Source organism: Aphelocoma coerulescens, chromosome 5 (genome assembly GCF_041296385.1).
Source record: "Aphelocoma coerulescens isolate FSJ_1873_10779 chromosome 5, UR_Acoe_1.0, whole genome shotgun sequence".
Classification (NCBI taxonomy): Eukaryota; Metazoa; Chordata; class Aves; order Passeriformes; family Corvidae; genus Aphelocoma; species Aphelocoma coerulescens.
In genome coordinates, this window is record NC_091019.1 from 46,134,898 (window position 1) to 46,155,398 (window position 20,501).

At 41.9% G+C, this 20,501-nt stretch overlaps 1 protein-coding gene across 19 annotated transcripts in view; it reads left to right on the forward strand.

Moving 5' to 3' along the window:
- The window catches only part of NRXN3 (neurexin 3), a 982,949-nt gene that overhangs the window by 168,965 nt on the left and 793,483 nt on the right, over positions 1-20,501 (forward strand). The window contains exon 1 of one of the 19 annotated variants that reach the window (XM_069017998.1): positions 19,159-19,247. The exons of the other annotated variants lie outside the window; for them this stretch is intronic. The gene's annotated coding sequence lies outside the window, so the exon portion shown is untranslated. Of the gene's footprint in view, positions 1-19,158; positions 19,248-20,501 lie in introns of those variants that run through there. 19 annotated transcript variants of the gene reach the window in all.

Consider the following 20,501-nt stretch of genomic DNA (forward strand, 5'->3'; position numbering starts at 1 on the left):
TCCAGGTGACAACCATCCATATGAAGAGCAATTCTGAAAGTTTCATTCTTGTTTTCTCTCCTGTCTCAGTTGTCTTTGGCAGGCAGGTGCAGGTAGTTTACCTTTATGACAGTATGGGACCAAACAGAATGTAGCAGGGGCTGTGTGTGACACTCAGTGAGCTGTCAGTGTTTAGCAGTGATTAACTTTTTTTAAAGACTCTATCTGCTGGTGATTTTAATTTTTTCCCTCTTACTGCTTTGCTTCTTATTGATTTAAAGAGGGAAAAAAGAGCTAAAGCCTTGTTTGATAATAGAATATTGATGAGAAAGCTGGGGAAAGAGAGCGAGATGGTGGAAGTCTTTGTTCCTGTTTGACAAAAGATGGAGAATACAGGAGAAGAAATGTAAATGTGTATGGAGAGAAGAGCGAGGGGAGAGAAGAAAGAGTTATTTAAAATCACTGCTAGGAAATCACTCTTCCCGTCTGCATGGCCACAGAGAGATCAATTTTCAATTTTGGTTTCCCTGCCTTTTGTGATTTGAGACAATTGCATGCCGATAGAGATGGGGGATCTGGCTGCAAGTGTTTGTTTAAAACAAATTGTTGATAGGTATTTTTTTCAGATGAACTGCTTTCTGGATCAATTTAGCATGCTGCAAGGTGAAAGAGGAGAGAACCACAAGGCCTTGCTCTCTCAAGAGAGCATTTACACCAGTGCAACTCTGACTATGTCCGTGGTTTTACATCTCAGCTCAGTGAGGTGCAAGGAGCAAATTGAGCAGGCCCTTGTTTCATAGATCCATGAATTGTCACATGACATATTGAGTACAAAAGAGCAAATGCACCAGAGGCAATTGAATGGCTTGATTTTAAGCAGTGCCAGTAATTTGTATCTCTGTAGGGTCTTGGGTTAACAATAGACCACCTCTTTTCTCTGTAGTTTCATGTATGGCAATACAGGATCAACTGCTGTTGATAATCAAACCTGTAGACCAAAGACTCCACTGTGTAAATCATTCATTTCATTGAGCACATACAGATGAAGTCTTGGTTCAGAAAATGTAAATCATTGCTTGACACAGATGCTGTTATCTTTGCTGTTTCTTCAAACCAGTGATAAATTTGAAAAGCAAAAAGGTCCCTTTCCCACCCCGATCAATTTCTAAAGAAATTTTTCTATTAAAAAACCCCAAGTAATTGTGTTGAAATTTGGAGAATGAGGGATATGTGTTTTGACAAATGAAATATTTTTGTTGTTAATTATTATTTTTTTTACCTGGTACAAATCTAAAACCCCACGAAGAAAACTTATAAAAATTGCAGTTTGCTCATCACAATGTGAAGAAGTGGGTTAATAGCAGGCTGAGTTTACAACACAAAATTATGTAGTCTAATAATGTATTCTTTACTGCACCTTTAATGAAGGCTCTTCTTGAAACTAAATAACTGGGTGGAGATGTTTTGGAATAAAATAACTGAACATTTTTAGGTCAATATTCAAATTTTTTCATGTATAGTCTGGGCAAATAGTTCCTCCTAGTAGTCATGACAATTGCCAGCACAAGTCACTTCTGAGCTATTCAACTCTGTTGAATAATTGAATAATGCTGTAATAATTTTTCAGGGGTAACCTTGAAAATTTGGGTCTAATTTCAGACACAAAAGTCAGAGTTGTACTCTATATTGTATTGGTTTATGTAATCCTGTTTTTCAAGACAAATTTAAGCAAGAAGCAGAAAAAACACCTCCTGATAATGTTTCTATAAATCAGTCCCTTTAGCTTATTCATCCTTCATATAGCTCATTTCTGAGTCCTCGGTTTGACGTCATATTATCTAATTGGCACAGGCTTAATGATTACATTGCGTGAGTGTGAAACTTGTGACTGTGGAGCTGTCTGTGTCCTGAAGGGCTGCTGTATTTGTGGCCAGAGAGAAGGACCGAGTCTAGCTTAGTGTGAGACTCCGTGGGCGGGGGTGCTGGGCGACGGCACAGCAGCTCTGTCACCCCTGGCAGTGCCTGGGAAAGCCAGGCTGCCACTGCAGAGGTAGAATTCAGTGCATATGGGGAGAATAAGTGAGATACTGCCACAACTGCTGCCGACCCTTGCCAGCAGCCATGTGCTCCCCAGCATCTGCTCCAGTGTGTCTGGCAGCCATGAGAGAAGCAGGCTGGTTTTGCAGGGCTTGTGCCTGGCTCTTCATTCTTTCCCTTCTTCCCTTGGGCGGGAACTGCTCAACAACTTTGTTTTCTCTGTAGTGGGAGGAAGACTTAGGTTGGTTCCTGTTACCACTGTCCATAGGTCTCAGAGAGATTGGTCAGTCTTTTTGTGCCTATTATCAGAAACAGACCATGTGTTCCCAAAACATTACTGAGAGATTAAAGCTGCATGGAGAAAAGAACATCTCTTTTTCCACTCTGTTTGGTGCCTAGCCTGACAGACTATGGGCCTAAAAGTGTGATAAATGACATGTGTCCCTCATCCTTTTGTTTTTAATGTCCAGGAGATGTTGGTGAATTCTTGATGAAAATTTATTTAGCATCTGCCATGGGCTAGGTACAGGTTCTGCAAATCCAATTATTTGCATCTCTGTCAGCATATGTCAGTCTTTATTCATAACTCCTCTTGATGCTTTGAGTTCAATGGTATGTGTGTTTCTGCCAGTGCAACACAGCTCTGAGCATTTCCTTTCTGTCCTTGTGTGAGGGGCCCACAGAGCTCTGCTGATGCTTGTCAGTGCTATGCACTAGTGAAAAGAGAAGAAAATACAGTTGTATGTCAGTTTTACAGTTAATGTCTGTTATAGGTAAAAGAAAGTGGAGAAACACAGATTTTAGGGATGTGATAACAGACAGGATAATAAGAAACTTCTAAAGATGCTAGGAGTAAAATCTTAGCTCCCTTGACCTCAATAACAAAAAATTATCTGAATTCACTAGTTTTGGGATTTTACCCAACCAGTATGAGAGAGCACAGACAAGGTACTTGAGAGCTGCATTTTCAAGTTCACATTTTTGACAAGTCAGTGGTAAGTGTGAAGGGAATTTACTGTTTCAAAGTGATGGAGGTAGAATCCATAGTTCTGTTAAGGCCACCTTTCTATAATTTGTAATGACTTGGCCAAAAATGTTCAGATACCTGCAGCTGTTTTGACTGCTTTGGTGTCTTAACCTTCTGCTGTCTCTGAGTTGCTTTTGGCTGTGTGCCTTCTCCCCAGCTGATGAGGGTGTTCTTGTCTGATTAGGAGAAAAGGTGTTCGACACGGTTGAATTACTCCTTGTTTGAGACTGTCCTTTGTCCATGATAATTTTCAAGTTATGAATGCCCCTGTTTGTTTCTCTCCCCCTCACATTTTCATCTCTTTCTTGTGTTAATTTCCTTAGGATAAAGTGATTCCAGTGTTGAATTTGAGTACAAAATTTTTCCAGGAAAGCTGCTCAACTAGTTGAAACTGGTGCTGGCTATGAACTTAGCCAGTGTATGGTTTGCTGTTGGGAACTTTTCAGGTATTTGTGCTGAGTAGCAATGCGTTTTTGGTCAGCAGCTGGATAGAGAACCTTTAGGAATAGATGATGATGATGGTGGTGATTCAGGAGACTGGTTTGAGTTACTTCATAAATTTTCAAGAAATTTGGGATAGTTTTGGGAGTTAATAATTCTGGACGTGTTCTGCTATGCGTGAGAAATCACCGAGGTCTAGATTATAGCGCACACCTTGTGAGCTCTGGAACATTCTTTTGAGGTTGACAAAGTAACGAAATGTGAAAGTTTCACTGAGGTGTAGAGCCTGTTACAGTGCGTCGGAGACAGCCTGGACAGCAAAGATGCAGCTGAGACTGAGCTCATGTATCCCAGCACTGGTTCTACTATTAGTTTGGAGCAGTGAGTGGGTCACTTTGGGCACTGTTTCCAGTAGCAATCACTGATTCTGTTTGGGCATGTTTCTGGCCTTCAGTTTTAAGACATACTTGACACTGTTGCCTGCACACCTCTCCCTCTCCCCTTCCCAACGTACTGAGCACCAGGAGTTGTCATTAAAGCCAAGACAGAACACAACAAATTGGAATCAGAAATTGCCTGAGAGAGAGTAGGAATATACCTCACAACAGTAGGTATGCTGCATGGAGGAGCTGCGTAAGCTATTTGCAAGGGAGCATCATTTTAAGAGTAAATCTATGAGTAGAGGAGGTAATCACATTGCCAATGAGTTTTATCATTATTCCAGTTGATTACTGTCCATAATGAGGATGAAATAATGAAGGGAAAACAAGCCACTGTACAGAAAATGCATCAATCTGGTATGCACTGTCCTCTCTGTGTATTTCTGCAGCATCCTGCTTTATATTTTGGTTACATGTTCTTTGGAACAAGAACTCCCTTTATATATTGTTTGTTAAATGCCTGGCTTATAGCTGTGTCTCTCGGTAATGTCAAAAATAGGAAAGGTGGCTGAGTTTGCCCTACCATCACGGACAAAGCCAGGTGTGTATTGGCAGTACAGTGCACTTAGTTCTTTTCTCCATGATGGGATGAAGGCTCTGGGAGTGGGGAGACCTGAGCTGACAGGGCCCTTTCTTATCATACTGTTTCTTTAGGGATATGAAGTATTTAAGTGAGACATTTAGCATGTGGTTGGTCTGCCATTCCCATATTTCATTCTCATTGTCAGCACGTGCTAGCTGAGACTAGTACCTCTAGCTTTATTTTTTTCTCCTTGCTGAGCTTACTCATTCTCTTGGTCCTATTTTAAGGAAGTAGTGGCTTGCAGGGAACATCAGTCACTCATTCAGAGGCTTTTGCAATACCAGTGACAGCTCCAAGTTGGCAGGCAGAGGGGAGGATTCTCTGCTATGACCTTCAAAATGGCTGACTGCAGTGGGTATGACATATTTCTCCCCTTCCAGTGTCCTCTTGCCTCCCTTCCATGATCTTCCTTAACCTACTGAGGCTTGAGAGGTGAGAGCTGAGGCTGCTCCTTGCTGTGGGAGTCTCGGGAGAGCAGCACTGAGGTGGAACTGCTGAGCCTGGGCTGGGAGGAAAATGAAGACAGGGAGTGGAGTTGCAGCCTGCAAAGCAGCCACCACTGCTGCTGTTCACTTACTGGAAAGTAAATAAAGGAGAAAAACAAGGGCAATTGCTTTATGAGAGAAGATGAGAGGGAGAGGGACAGATGGAAAAAATATAGAATGGGCAGAGAAGGTGAAATTGAGATAGGGTAGGAAGGCAGAGAAAATAGGAATGAAAGGGACCATCATCTCCTTTTTGGGAGACAAGGACCAAGGAAATTTTCAAGAGCTTTTGCAATAGCTGTCAAATGTGCTGTTGTCCCATTTATCCAGTAGCCATTTTCCTCTCCTGTATTGCAAAGTTGCCCTTCTGATCCTGCATACTTGGGATAAATCCACACTAGCAGATGCTTAGGAGGTCTTACCAACATAATCTGCTATTGCAATATAGTATGTTTTGTAGAAAACTTAACAACTGCGAGAAGATCCAGTTATGGGAGTCCATGACTGATGCTCTGATTTGACTAAGTGGGAAAAGTGTGGCAATTTTGTGTCATCATGGTTCAGCCTTTTCTTGATGGATATTTTCTGGGAGGGATCAGGGAATTCTATCTTAAGCCAGATCCTGCCTTTAGTCCTTATGTTATAATCTTTTGCTCTACAGACAAGAAGTACATTTTCCTTAGTACTGGACTGTGGAGCTGAGAAATGGTCAGCTAAAAATATTTTCATCTTGTGCATCTTGTAGCAGAAAAAGGGCAGATCAATGCACAAGGGTCAGCTATTTTGTGTGATGGCCCCAAGAAAAGGGGCATAAATTTTCTCAACTATCACGTGCTAGAAAACTGGCTTTGTATTTCTGTGTGTGTGGCTCAGCTGGAAATGTTTAACCTTTATGTTCCTTTTTTTGGATGAACAGCTACTTATGTTCTGATTCTCACTTCCCTGCTGCTGCACTTGTGAGAAGAAGGATTATCATATCTTAAACCGTTGACTGATTAATTCTATTTCTTCATAAATATGAATTGGGGAATAAGTTCACCCATACAATGTCATTTCTACAGGTTAAATCCCATAGACAGTGTTGTGTTAATTCAAAGTGTTGGACAGAGTGCAGCAAATTGTAGGAGTGTCAAGAAAATTGATATTTTTGGTAGATTAGTCATTAATGAGAACTTCAGCACTCTTGAACTTTGTTCCCAGTTTCTCCACAGACTTGCTGTCAGATCTCAGACTAGATGTAGTCAATGACTTTTGCTGTTAAGTTTGGTTTTGATCTTTGTTTCCTGAATGGCTTTAATTCTTCTTTTTAATATGTTGAGAATGCTGTGAAAATTGAGTTCCAGCTTTCTTACATTGGACAGCTCTAAAAGAAAGCATCTAAAGTAAGCAACACATGGGAAAAATTGATTGAAGGCACTCTGTGCTTGTTTTTTTTATCTGTTTGTTGATAGGAATGACTCTTCAGCTGAATTAATTGTTTTTCAAATGTTTTAAAAAGAGTAGGTGGATTGGCATAGACATAGCTGCTGTTAGAACTGGGCACGTTGTTTGGTGTGAGAAGAAATCTGGATGTGGCTTGTGGAGGGGCAGAATAGGCTTTACTCTTGCAAGACAGCAGTGACACTTCAAAATATCATCAAAGAGTGAAAAAGGCGTAGATTTGATCTTATATAAAGGTCAAGCAAGTGAAGAATAGTGTCTAAAAAAAATTCAAGCAGTACCATGTCTTCCCACAACAGAAAGGGACATGTGCAAGCCAGTGCCTGGTAGGTGGTGGGGACTAGATCTTGTTCCCATTTTCTCTGTTGATTAAGTGAATTTGGAACTCAAGACCCTTCTTCATGTGCTTGTCTGTTTTCTCACTCATTTGGATTGGCAGAAAAAAGTACATGTCAATAAGTCTGTGTTTCTTTGCTCTCCGTGATAATTGTAAATTAACGTAGTATTATTTTTTCAGTTTCAGTTTAGGTGTCTCATCCTGACAGTCATTGTGTCTTCTGGGAACATTTTGGGCCTGTATTTTCTACCTGTGTGATTAGAAGTGCAGCAGCAGTGCTTGTGATGCCTTAAGTTAAAGCCTAAGGCATCATTTGATGGTATAGTGAAAATTGGGTTAACAGTTCTTAAAGTACATATTATTTTTGTCTTTTGTTTCTTGTCAAATTTTTATGATATAGAAGTTGCACTTTGGCTTTTTTGTGAAGATGAACTTTGATTAAGTAATGGTGATTTCAGCTCTGAGGTAGTCTTGTCTGGATTTCAACTGCTGACTTAGTTGTGTTATCTTCTGTCAGCATACTGACCTCAATACTGAGACATACCGGAGAATCAAAAATACAGTTATCAAATTTAAGAAAAGAATGACGACTTAGAGAACAGAACATAAATAATACAGGCATAGTATAATAACAGAGTAGCAGCTTGCAGAAGGAATGAGAACAAGTGAGCAAAAAGTGGATTTCAGAGAAAAAATACTCTTTTTTAAAGTGGGATAAAGTATTTTTAAAGTGGGATCAATTACCTGGTATTTCCTTTTTTTTTTTTTTTTTTTCCTTTTTGCCTTCCTGGCACTGCTGCTGTAGGTTAAACTGTCAGTGAGTAAGGGGGAGCAGGAGGGTAGAGTCTGTGCTTCTCTGAGTGACTTGCTAAGCATCTTAAAGCATTTAAGATCATTAATGGGTTCACTGTTTTGACAAGGAGATAGGTGCCCAGATGTTTCTCTAGGCAGTTATTCCTTTCTCAACCTTTTTTAATAAAACACTTTCTTCTAGATATCTGGTGTAGGGGAGGCCTGGGAGAAGCAACAGACCTGAGCTTGGGAAGGGGTGCAAAGTGAAGAGTGGAGGGTGAGAAAGGCATTGTGACTTAGCAGATTCACCAATTAGATTTTCTTTGCTAAGAAGAAAGGCAGCCTCTGGTAGCTGCCCCGTATTTTTATGAGAATGGACTTTTTTTCGTGACTTGCTTGTCAGATAAAATGAATGTGTATGTGTGTGGGGGGAAAGGCTGAAATTAATTACTGTCAGTAAATGAAGCATATGGAAGCTTGTCTTGATGTTACAGTGGCTGTGAATTAGTGCAGAAAACACAGTGAAAAAGCAAACAGTAGAACACTCTATTTGGATCAGAGCTAGCTGTGTACTGGCTTGTTAATATTCCCCCATACCCAAACCTACTTTCTTGGGTATATTGAAGGTCTCTTAATTACACTTGTATTTCTTCTATGCTCCCCCTGGGATTCATAAGACAGGGCATCACAGTTCGGATCATCACTGCTCTTTCCAGTGACAGTTTCCCAGCTGGGTGAGAGATGGGCCAACCTAAATGGTTTGATAGAGAATTTGAGGTACATGCTCAGCTTCACAGCTGTGCAGAAGATAAAAATTCCCACCAGTGTTGATGGCATTATTATTGTAGCATACACTTAGTGAAACCTTCTCTGTCTCAAAACCCTTTGTCTCAAAAGGGAGTAGGAATTAAATACAGAACAATAAAAGCTTAGCTTCCTCATGTTGGAGCCAATGTCTTAGCTACTGCTGATTTCAGGGAAGTAGAAGGGGTGCTAATGGGGTAAAGATTATTAGAGTTCATTTCTGAGAGCTGCTTGGCAGTTATGGGCCACCTAAAATCCTTGTCTACTTTAAAGTAAATTGTGTAGTCTTAGCAAAACTGCAGGCTTGAATGTTGCACCTGGAGCGACTGTTTGTCCCAGTTAGGAAGATGCTTAACTTACGTAAGCCTCCCGAGATCTTGAGTAAACATTATGCATTGGCAGATCTTAGTAAAATTTCCTTAACAGATGCATTTTGTCCCCAATGAGCAGAATTAATGTCTCTGTTAAACTCTAGTTATTGCCATTAAGTATTGCTGGCTTATATCAATTCCCTGTGGAATCTAGTAGGTAAACATACTTCCTTGGGGAAGCGTGTCCCAGTTAAGTGGATTACAGAGCAACTTATATCCAGTCTAATGCAGCAGTGAACCTGAAACGACTTCTGCTGATGCATTTACAGGGTTTCAGCATCATGTCTTCTGAACTGAAAAGTCAGGAGCTACACTGATCCAGAGGGGATTGTTTCAGTCAAAGGTGCCAGCAGTTGTAAAACAGGCACAGAAGTAAACCTGGATATATGAATTGTTAAAACAATCCAACAAAATTTTGATGTATCTCTTGGATTTTGGGTAACCTAAGGTCAGACCCTCCTCTGATCATAAATTTTGACATTTCAGAATTGAGGGCTTTGCTGTTACTAAGTCTTGAAAAATGCATCTTTCAGAAGTCAAGGGTGAAACCAACTTCTGTGTACAACATCTGATAAAGTCTTCACATAATTGCTTTCAGCCTGGATGTAAAACTGAGCTCTTTGACTTAAATATAATTTTTTTTAATAGTGATTATTAGCTTTTCTGTCCTGGTCATTTCTGCACCTCTATCACCTCCCTGTCTCAGTGCTTCTCTGCCCTTGTTCTGCGCTCCATGCAGAACCCTTCTCTGCTGTGCTCTGAAATCCTGCATGTCGTAGCTGATCAGCTACCATCTCTCAAAGAGGTGGAAAAGGTGGTATTCGGTGATATCAAAGCTTTACATCAAAATGCCTCAGAATACACCAGAGTAGATGGAGTTGTAGAAGTACAAGTTATCCTTTCTCCTCAGTGTCGGTGCTAGATGGAGCGGAGTGTACTGTTCACAGCTACTGTTCAGTAGTGTGTGCCTGGGCCCTAAGAGCTAAACAGTCCTCATCACCTGCCTGCAGGATGATCCTGCATTCAAACCTCACTATCTTCCTTCTTTTACAAACAGACTTTTGGGTGGAAGGGAGGGAGTGGCAAGTTCCTCAAAGCACTCCCTGTCTTACGTTGACTTTGCTTCTGATCATGTGAAGGAAATTATGCCTGGACCTCTGAAACACCCAAGCTTCTGCTATGGGAAGATGTAAGGGAGGTGTGGGTGTCATGTGAGAAGATGTGGAGGAGAGAAGCTGAGCTTCCTCAAGCTTCAAAACTGGACACATTTCTTGTTTTGGAATCCCAGGTGGTGGGAATTAGGGTTTTAAAGTGTGAGGAGGGAGGAGGCTGGTCGTGCAGCTTTACAGATCTTTTGTACATAGGATGCTGCCGTGGTTTAAAATGGTATTACCCAATTTAGTACTCCCACTAAAAAGACCACAAACCCCCTGAATGGGAGGCAGAAAAGGCAGAGATCATGGGTTGAGATAAGAAAAATTTACTGAAAACAGCAATGAGGTAAGAAAATGAACAGTACCAGTAACAATATTAATAAAAAAGTATACAAAAAAGAGAGTGATTCACACACAGAAATGCTCACCTGAGAGCCTGAAACAATGAACAATAATGGACAGGTTCCCTGCTGGAAAAACCATGCCCTTCTTCTCCAGAGCCAGAGAATTCCATACCTCTGTCTGTGGTAATTGATGCGAGGCAGTATAGAGTAAATTCTTAGCCACACACACATCTCCAGGTTCCGCCTCCTCACACCTACTGCAAAACTGACTCTCCTGGATGGAAACAGGACAGATGCCTCTTAGTAAGCCAGTACTGGGAACCTAAATATTAGATTAAGAGCTGTTACCTTTTAGAAACAAGCCACTCAGACCTAGTCTCTTGCAGTATAATTTGTACCATCCATGACAGGGAGACTTGTGTTCAGCAGGTGTTTTTTCATGTCACTGCTGCCTCTGCACACCAATCGTCTGGATGAGATGGCAACGCTGCTCTGGATGTGTTGAGTGGGGGCATTGGTGATTCAGCTCCCGTGGCGCAGAGGGGGTGGTATTTTTTGTCATTTAAGCATGTTACCTTTGAGGAGAAAGTTCCTTCTACACGACAGTGTTTAAAACTGCAAGCTCTGAAGGAGGTTTTGTATATATCCTCAAGTATAGAGGGAGTATTGTAGGTGGCAATAGAAACCACTAATGAGTAGTTACTTATCACCTGGTTACCAGCTCTGCTGCAGCTAGAGGAAGAGCTGCTTACCTTCTCAGTGACCCAAGCTTCTGCATCTCTGTAATAGGCATAATAGTACTGGCTGGTCTACCACAGAAGGTGGAAGAATCTATACCAGATTTTGAAGCAAATAAGTGTGAAATATTGTGACTTGTCTGGAAATACTCCATTTGATTCAAGACACACAACATCGAGCTGCATATCTTTAGATGATGACTGCTCAGAAATTAAATGGAGTGTGATACACTGCTGTGAGATGATAAATGCCATGAATTCCTGGGTAGGTGAGGACAGGTGCATGAAAGTGGGATAAAGTTGCTGATAAAAGTTATGTTATGTCTGGAAGTCTTGATGGGGGAGGTTATTGGATGAGTATGAGTGAATATATTTATCTTTAGTTGAAGCTAAAGAAGGAGCTCTCCTGCTTAAAGGAAGCTAAACCACAACATATTCTAGAATAAACTGGTGAATAACAGGTTCCTGATATACTTGAAAGTAGTATGGGAAGGGACCACTCCTGCTTTACTGGAATTCCTTACTGTCTCAGCTGCTGTCTCAAGCTCTGCACATCATTCCTTCCTCAAAGTCCCAGCCCATTTGGGAAAGCAGTGGTTATGCAGCATTAGTTTTAGCTCATCCCATAGCATGAGTCCATTCTTGTACTGTGCTCATGTGAGTTTATAAACTTCTTCATAAAATACCTTTCCTAGAGTCTTTACTGCCTTTCCTACATTCTTTCTGCATTAGCAACCTTTATTCTGGTAATCACCTCCATGTTGCATTAAGGATGCAGAAGTTTATTAACAATGGTTGCTGTTTTTTGATGGTCTATTTGATTTATGGGTTCTGCATATTTCTTCTGCCTTAAGATCTCCAGTAAATTGAACTATATACTTAATTGACTTAAACCTTAATATTCCAAATAAACCTTAAAGACAGAGATCTAAATGTTACTTAGATGATAGTGAAAATTTGAGTGCTTCTACACAGAATGTACTTTTCAAGATGATGCACTTTGGGGGAAAAAAAGAACAAAAACATTTTGTAGAGTAAGGCCTGCAATGGGAAGTGCAGGATGAACAGTGTCTGCAACTTGATCTGAATATGCTTTGAGCATCCCAAGTGCTTGAGTCTCAAGATTAGCTCACTGTAAATCCAAAAATCTTTTTTCTCTGCAAAGAGCTTGAGCCAGACTTCCCCTGGAGGAGGGAAATTCTGGGTGCAATGGTTTAATACTTTCTTTTCTAGTAGGAGACCTGAGGTGGAGAACTGACATAAGGAAAGGGGTGTTAATGATACTTTTCTTAATCTCCTGAAAGCATTGCTTAAGGTTTCCTTTCACTCTTGGAATGACATGCATTCCCCTCTTTTCTTATCCACTTTGTCAGTTCCTGAGGAGCAACTTGCTCAGGTACTATATCTCTTTTTGAAGTGTTTGCAAACAAATCCCAAATCATATGATCATCTCCTAGTTTCATGATTTGTTGTTCTTTTTCAGCTGATTGTTGTCTGAATTCAGAAGAGTTTTCTGGGCACTTGGCCTGACTCAGTTTTGCATCCAAATTGGGTGAAATTCTTAGCTGCTTTGTTCTGGTGTGAAACTTGGCTGGTGCAGCAGAGTTTTGCTGTGAGTGCTGGAGCCCATGTTGTGTTTTGACTGTAAGGAATTAGTCTGATTAAGCTAATTTTTTATCCACGCAAACACACAAAATTGCCACAGCTCCTACCAATCAATTACCAGTTTGTGTATCTGCCCATCACCACTGTGTTAGTGTGTAAGTGGTACAGGCTTTGTTCTTTCATCCCTTGTGTGCCACTGCCTACAGCAGTGCCTCACTCTGCAGCTTCTGCCACTGCTTTGCCCAGGTAGAATTGACAGTGCAAGCCCTTTGACAAAGCAAAGTGGAGCTTCTCTCCTTTTCTCTGATTGCCTGCTCTCCCTCTGGTGTGCAGGTACATACAATAGTACATCCTTGCTCTCATGCTGTTAATTCTGTAGTAGCCACTGGTTTGACCCGGCAACTCTTCATCTTGGAGGCTTGACATCCCTCTCAAATGTTGAGTGGACAGCAGTGCCAAATCTCTCAGGGTGTGTTCGAACATGGATAGAGCTTTGAAATACAGCAGCAAAAGCTTTCTGTGTTCCAAGCAACGTTTCACCTCCCTTCCTCCCCACAGCAAACAAATTGTATTGACAGACAAAAGCAGGATTATGGTGAGGAGATTTGCAAGACAACAGGATTATGGAAGCTAAAACAAGCAAACATTGTGATTATGTTAGGGGGTGGGCAGGATGGAGTTGCGAGAGGAAGGGGACAACACAGAAGCAGTAACTCCGGCTGTGATGCTGGTCTGCCACAGTGGTGGTGAGGCAGCAGGGAAGAGGATTTAAGGTAATTTAGGACAAAAGCAAGCAAAGTAATTTCTCCCTGTAAACTCCAGTGGATGGAAACCTAATACGTTTGCATTGCACTTGTCAACTTCTGCTTTTCAGGAGTCTGGGAACAAAGAAGTAGAGCAAAGGGAGAAGGGGAGGTTGGCCTAAACCTGTGAGTCCTGAAAGCCCCCTGCTCACTCAGGCAGGATAGGCACCAGCTGTCAGCTGATCTGAGCAGAGATCAGCTGTGACCTAATTATTGGCCTCTTAAACCTGCATTATTCCTTTCATTTTCCAGCTCATTGACGTTGTATAGAGAGAGGGTGAAAGAAAGTAGAAAAAAGAGTTATTGGTAATCCACTTTCTATGTGTCTGCCACTCAACTAGGGTCATGGCTGGATGGCCTCCATCAAGGAGAATGAGGATGGGCTTTTAACCCTTCTGTTCCCCTGTGGGAGGAAGACAGCTTTGTGCATTTGGGGGAATAGAAGCTTGAAACAATTTGAAATCAAACACTGGTGTTCTCTGGGTCAGAAAGACTTTGTAGCTCTTGTTTGCACTGAGAAGCAGTGAAGTGAGCAGCTGATAACCTATGAGATGAAAGAATGAACAGAAAATACTCATCACCCTGTTAGCACAGGGGCAGGCAGAGGGCCTTCTAACAGGTTTATAATCCAATCAGTTTAAAAGGCATTATGCATGCACATTTTGCAGTAATCAGTAGACAAAGCAGTAGGCATGTGTTGGCCTTTCTAAGGTGGACATGGGTGTATGAGAATGTTTTGGTTGGGCAGCAGGAAGGTACCGACCCACTTAGAGTGACCTTGGATACAAATAACATCCCAACTCACAATCCTTCAGTGTGTCTGGTTGCTGCTGAGAATAGCATGGTAGCCTTGCTTTACCCATCCAGAACATGTTACCCACCGTTACTACCTGCCTGTAGAGTAGTTAAAATGATCAGTTGGAAAATTTGGAGAAGACCAGTTATTGGTGGCTAAGATGGTATCAGGCTGGATGTGTGGCACAGCATGGTGGCAATGGAAAAGCAACAAAGCTCTGCTTTCTGGCAGTGGAGGCATGGCCTGGGGAAGGCAAACATCATGGCTCTGGCAGGCCAGTGCAGAAGGCGAGAGAGATTGTGAGAGAACAGATTGTGTGAAATTATCAATTTTTCTGTGCAAACCTGCTTTCCAACTGCCAAATCTCTGTGTATCTTCCTCCAATAACTGATAATCCCCACCAATCAAATGATTTTCTTGATGATTAAAGCATCTATCCCATTTGCTGATTTGTCACCAACCCAGTCTTTCAAGCTTTTAAACCATTCTGCAATGCTTTCTAGTTAGCATATGTTTTCTAAGTCTGAACTTGCCAAGATCCATGGACAAACGATTGTTTGATGCTTTATTCCACAGTATAGGTGCCCTGTGCTTTCTGCTGTTTCTGACGTTCAAACCTTTTGCTAAAGAAGGGAAGATGGGGAGATAGAGCAATGAGAACTCCCCTATTGTATTATAGTCTCTAATCAAGCCAAATTGTTGAGACTGGCTGTAAATTGCTGGGATAATTGACCTTCAGTCATTTGAAATACACTTCTGGGAGCGAAATACATTTTACTTTCTCTTCCTGCCCTCCTCCCCTCCCCCCACCCTGTTTGAAGCCTCTTGCAGCCTTTCCAAAGCATCTTCTGACAAATTTTAATCAATAATCTACTCAGTGGTAAGCCTGAGTCTATGACATCTATTACCTTGATGACAGGGGTACTGGAAGCCCTTATTCCTTTGCTTTTGACATCAAAGCAAGCATCATGGAAGGAAAGAAAAAAACAAACCAGAGGGATTAGAGTTGAAGTTAAATGGGCATGGTTTTAAAGATGGAGCACTTTGAAGCCTGATCAAATCTATTAGTTATTTATTATTGACTGAGTACCCATTGCATCTTTGGGGCTGTATGAGGCACACAGCATCTATAGCCATTGCCTCTGGAGCCTCAACTTTTAGGCCAGAGTTACACGCTATGGGTCAGGAGTGTACACTGTGTGCTCAACATGCAAATGTCAGGAACTAACCACCTGGGAGGGAGCCTGTGGCATCAGCACTTTTTTCTTCTGTTAATACATATGCATCATTATTTACTGTGTCCTATTTTGTGGTGTTTCTGTTGTGACTATTGCCTACTGCTCTTGCCTTAATGGAAACTGTAAATTTCTTAGTTAAGTGGCCTGCATACCTTGGATCTCTGAACAAATATTATTTAAAACAATCCCAAAATAACAAAAGGCCTTTGTATCAGGGATGTGGTGGGATGTATGGTCTTATTGCTTATCTATTAAACAAAAGTTACAGCAGTTAGTTCCTGAGCTTTTTATTGTTAACTGGAATTTTTTGTTTGTTAGAGCAAGGCAGCAATAGTGTTAGTTATCTTTCTTGGGGTGTTTTCAAACTGAAAGATGAATTGTAGGACCTCAGCTAAGTGAGTTCCCAGTACTCATGCCTCAGTTTCACGGATAAACATTTATAAAACTGGATTAATCCTATGGTGTTTAAGTGCTGTGAGATTTTCAGAGTATGCACCTTGACCTCTGCATCCTTCTTGGCTGTGAGAGATACTGAAGGATAATCTAGAAAGATCCTGACTGTGGATCAACTGAAGAAAATTTCTCCCATTTGTATTTTGCGACTTTTATTTTGGATTTATGTGAATTATTTCCTCACATGAAGAAAGGAAAGCTATGGATAATGATGCTGCTAAAAAGTGTTCTGAGGTTCCTAAATTAAAGATGCAGTTTAAGTACCAAGAGAGTGGTGTTATTGTAACACCTGCTGGAGAAACAGGCAGCGCTGAGTAAATTCATGTCTTGCTGGGTAAGCTAATATTTTGTGGTATGGTGAACAGTGTTGCAAAGTTGGAAATACTCACATGGCCCTCATGGGGCCAGCCAGCCAGACTGGGAATGTGTGAGATGGACCCCTCAGGTAGGAGACTGGCTTGTGACTACAGAATGAAATGAGATTTGGCCACGAGCCTCAACCTTCAGCATAAGCCCAGAGAGATTCTGGCAGTACCCTAGGGAGAGGAGAAGGCTTGGAAGTGGGATGTAGCAGCTACAGCTTGTAAGGCTGCAGTGCATGAACCTGGTCTTAAAGCAGTGCAGTGCTCTAAAGGGTAAATTGCATAACGTGGTCTCCTGAGTCAGTTCCATAGGAGGTGCTATTTATCAACCCCAGCTGCAAGCAGCACCAACCCCTAATATAATGGAATGATGCCTCAGGCCAGTCTATACATTTATAAGCACGTTAATAAATCATCATAAAAATAAACCATGTTTATTGCCATTATAAATTTACATGGAACAGTTGTTATCTGTAGGTCCCTTTCTGGCTGCCTCCTTACTTGTAATCAGGGACCCTGCACATCCAGGTTGTTTGTGAAAGCCAAAGGCAATGGACCAGGGCATCACCACCCTGTTTCCATTTTAGAGTGTGCTGGGACCAAGGCCCATAACAAGACCATTGTGCCCTGTGGAGAATATGGGGCAGCCAAAACAGTGTGACATTTCTGCTTCTGAGCTATTGCAAAGACTCCGCTGGCCAAGCTTCAGGGTTACCATAGGAGGAGAAGATAAAATACCTGCTTCTGCATGGTCCTGCCACCTTGAGAGCAGGATGACATTTGCCTGGTTGGGTTGCTCAGCCCCATGGCTGTGCTTTTGGATCATTTGCCTCAGCCTGCATGGCACTGTGGACAGGCAGGTCTGCCACGTGCTGTGATAACTCCCTTAGCACCCTGAGTTGCTGTGTTTGGTGCAGTAGTCTTAATGTGCTGGCTACTTGTGTGTGGTTTTGTTGCAAGGACTGGGTGCTTCTGAAGTGCTGGGTAAGCTTTGATAGGTACTGGATCACTTTCTGAGTTGCTGGACTCTCTTAAAACTTGAGGATTCTCTTAAAACTTCAGGCCTTGAGAGGTCAGAGGTGTGAGTTGTCAGTGGTCTGAGATGTGACTGGCTGCTGGTTGGAAAAGAAGGTGAGAGCTTGTTATCTGACATTTCCTGGTGGATTTTTAGCTGGTTCTGAGCCTGGAAACTTAGGCTAATGGATTTTTGTTAGCTTTTGAGGCTGTGACTGGCATAGCAAAGGTTTTCCACTGGCTTTAACAGCAGTATGTCATTTGTTTCCTCATACTGTTGTTATTTTATGAGAGAAGCCGCCTGGGAGTTACAAGTCTCCCAAAGAATCCAGCTGTGATTTATGAATTGGCCATCAACAGTTATTATGCCAGCCACTGCATACATTCATTCTAATAAATTTCCTGCATCTTCTATAGCAGCTTGTTTTACTCCCATTTATTGATACTGTGGTTTTAACAAAAGCAGCACATCAATTACAGTAATTGTATTCAGCATGGCTGGAGCTATGGTCTGAGGACAGGTTGTGGATCTGGGATGGGGGATTAAGGGCTGCTGAGAGGACCTAGAGAGAAAAAAACAGATGTGGAGTTGATACCCAGGTGAATTTCCCTTGATACTATGTAACACTGTAGTTTTAATATCTTTCTAAGAAAGAGAAGGAAGTGGGATCACTGCAGATGTGGCCCAAATGAATCTTTCCTGCTAGGCTGTGACAGTTCTAAATTATTTTCAAATTTGAGATATAAATCAGGGCTTTGCACTATTTTTAATTGCCTTTTTTCTTGATTCAGCTATAAAAGGTTTCTAGTGATTGAAGCAGTAAATATGGATTTAAAAGGTGGACTATTCACTGGATGACTGCATCCAAAGGGTTGCAGTCAAGATCTAGATGTCCAGATGCAGATCAGTAAGATGTGGTGTCCCTTAGGGGTCTGTATTGAGACTGGTACTGTTCAGAATTCTTACTGTGTGACAGCCTTTCTGTGGCTGACCCATGTCAGACTGATGCAGTTCCTCTTTCCTCAGCCCTGAGTTCTTTCTCATTCAGCCCTACAGCTGTGAGAGCTAAGTGCTTCTCCCAGATCCCTGTGCATCTTACCTGGCACTTAGTCCTATCTAGTTAGATCACAGTAAAGTTTGCCATAGCTCAGTACTTGGGTAGGGACCTGTAGTAGGTCTGTCTGTGGAAGCCAGCATGGAATAATAGAAAGTTGTAAGAGGATTCTGATTCACTGGTGGAGGTGTGAGAGGGTGAAAATGCTATGGGAAGTTCAAAACATTATGCATGCATATACTCATGCTTAAATATGTGTACATACATACAAAACTCCTGTTGATATTAAGATTAGGGAAACCTTTGGCCTGGGTGAGCTCTGCTATACAGTGAACCAAAATACTCTGTTTTCCGGTGATACTGTTATTCCTCCAGATGAATGAATTAATAGTGTTCTCCATAATATTCCTTTGAGGATTGGACCCCCAACACTACAACCACAGCCCTCTTGCTTTTATTCTTTATTCTTGGATTTATTCCCAGTTTTGTCTATGAAATGATCATTTAGTACATGAGCAATATGCTGATTTTCCCTTATGGTTATTGCATTTTCTGTTCATAAATCAGGAATTAATTTGTCTTTTTTGGGTCCCTTGGTGCCTTTTTGCTTAATAGCCAAGTGTGTTTGGTCTGTGTAATCTTACGAAAAATAAAAATAGTAGATAGTGAAAAGTGGTATCCCCAGCAACCTCTCATTGTCCCCAGAACCTGGGGGACCCTCTTTTTCTCTTTTTTTTTTCTCATCCCGGGGACCCACTTGCATCTGTCATTTGCTGATAAGAGACTCCTGTGCTCTTTGGTCGTTCAGAGATAGGCCAGAGCTGGAGGGGAGGAGGGCTTAGTTGTCAGTCACCTGGGAGTGATCTGCAGCCCTGGCACTAAATTGTTCTGTGACCTTCACCTCCTTGCATAGCAGAATAATTGAAATCAGATATAAAATAACTGATCCAGTAAGTCTGTTTCACTGCCAGTTCAGTTCCAAACTGCTGCACTGTAATGCATATGCATATTGCTTTGTTGGGTTTGAGATGTCTTAAATGCTTTTCTTTTTGTGGGGCTTAGTAGAAGTGTGTGTTGGGAAGATGATGGCAAATGTGTACTGCAAGAGCAGTGTAAAGGGCACGGTTCTTTCATCCCCAGTACTGTTTGTTTTGGAGACTACCAGTTGGAGATGCTCCTGCTGCATGAAGCACACTCTTTCCTCTCCGTTGAGCAAAGTGACTCTCCATGCAGCATTTGTGCCTGGCTGATCCAGGGCACAGAAACCTAGTGGCTAGATTCTGAGCTCACTTTTGTGGGTCTTGCTCCTTTATCCTCACTGCTGTTACTTTAGAGAGAAGAATCAGCCCCAACACTATAGATCCTGGATGGTCTCCAGCAAGGTAGGGCAGAGAAAAAAAAAATCATGAATTCTAAAGCTTTCTGTTTGAGGCTTCTCGGTGGGGAGCAGTTCTCTTCAGGAATGTGAAGGAAAGTGCATATCTGCACAAGGAGGGAAGGCACCCAACACCAGGTTGCTCAGGAATGGTGATGGTAAGTGTGCTTTGGGGTGCAAGTGCTTGAATTGCTGACAGATAATCCCCATACACAGCTACAGAGCTGTAGAAAAGTCATTGCATTTGTCCTCACTTCTGCAGGGGTTTTCCCTCCTCTTGAAAATATTCAGTTCATTGGAGAACTGTTATTTTTGCAAGAGAGTAAAAGATGGGGAGAGACCTTCTGACTCCTTCCTGCTGGGTTCTTGTGCTGATACATAAGCCCTGGCAGATGAGAGGCCAGCAGGAATCCTTTTTGTGTGTGAAGCTGGGTTTGCCAGAGAACATTTAATGCTGGGAATGCAAAGCTGGTTTCTTTGTTTTCAGGGCATACTTGATATTTGTCTCCTACTGTGTCGTCTCCAGCCCCTTTTGGAGGGCTTTGAATTTGCCAGTTTGTGGAATGCCTGGTGGGCTACGGGAGCTAAATGGTTAACCCCGCAGTGGTCTGGGTTGTCCTTGCTAGCCAGGGAAAACACTAGCTTAAAGCATCAGGAAACAGAAATTCTTGTTTAAGTAGGCTTCACCCTATGTCACCTTTTCCCCCAAAATGAGTGGCCGTTGCAATCCTGTCTGTACTGTGTTGGGGACTGGGGGGGTGGAGGGAGAAGGCTGCAGAGGAACAGAGCCATGTTTTCCCCTCTTGCTGGAAGGCATTATTGTCTAATA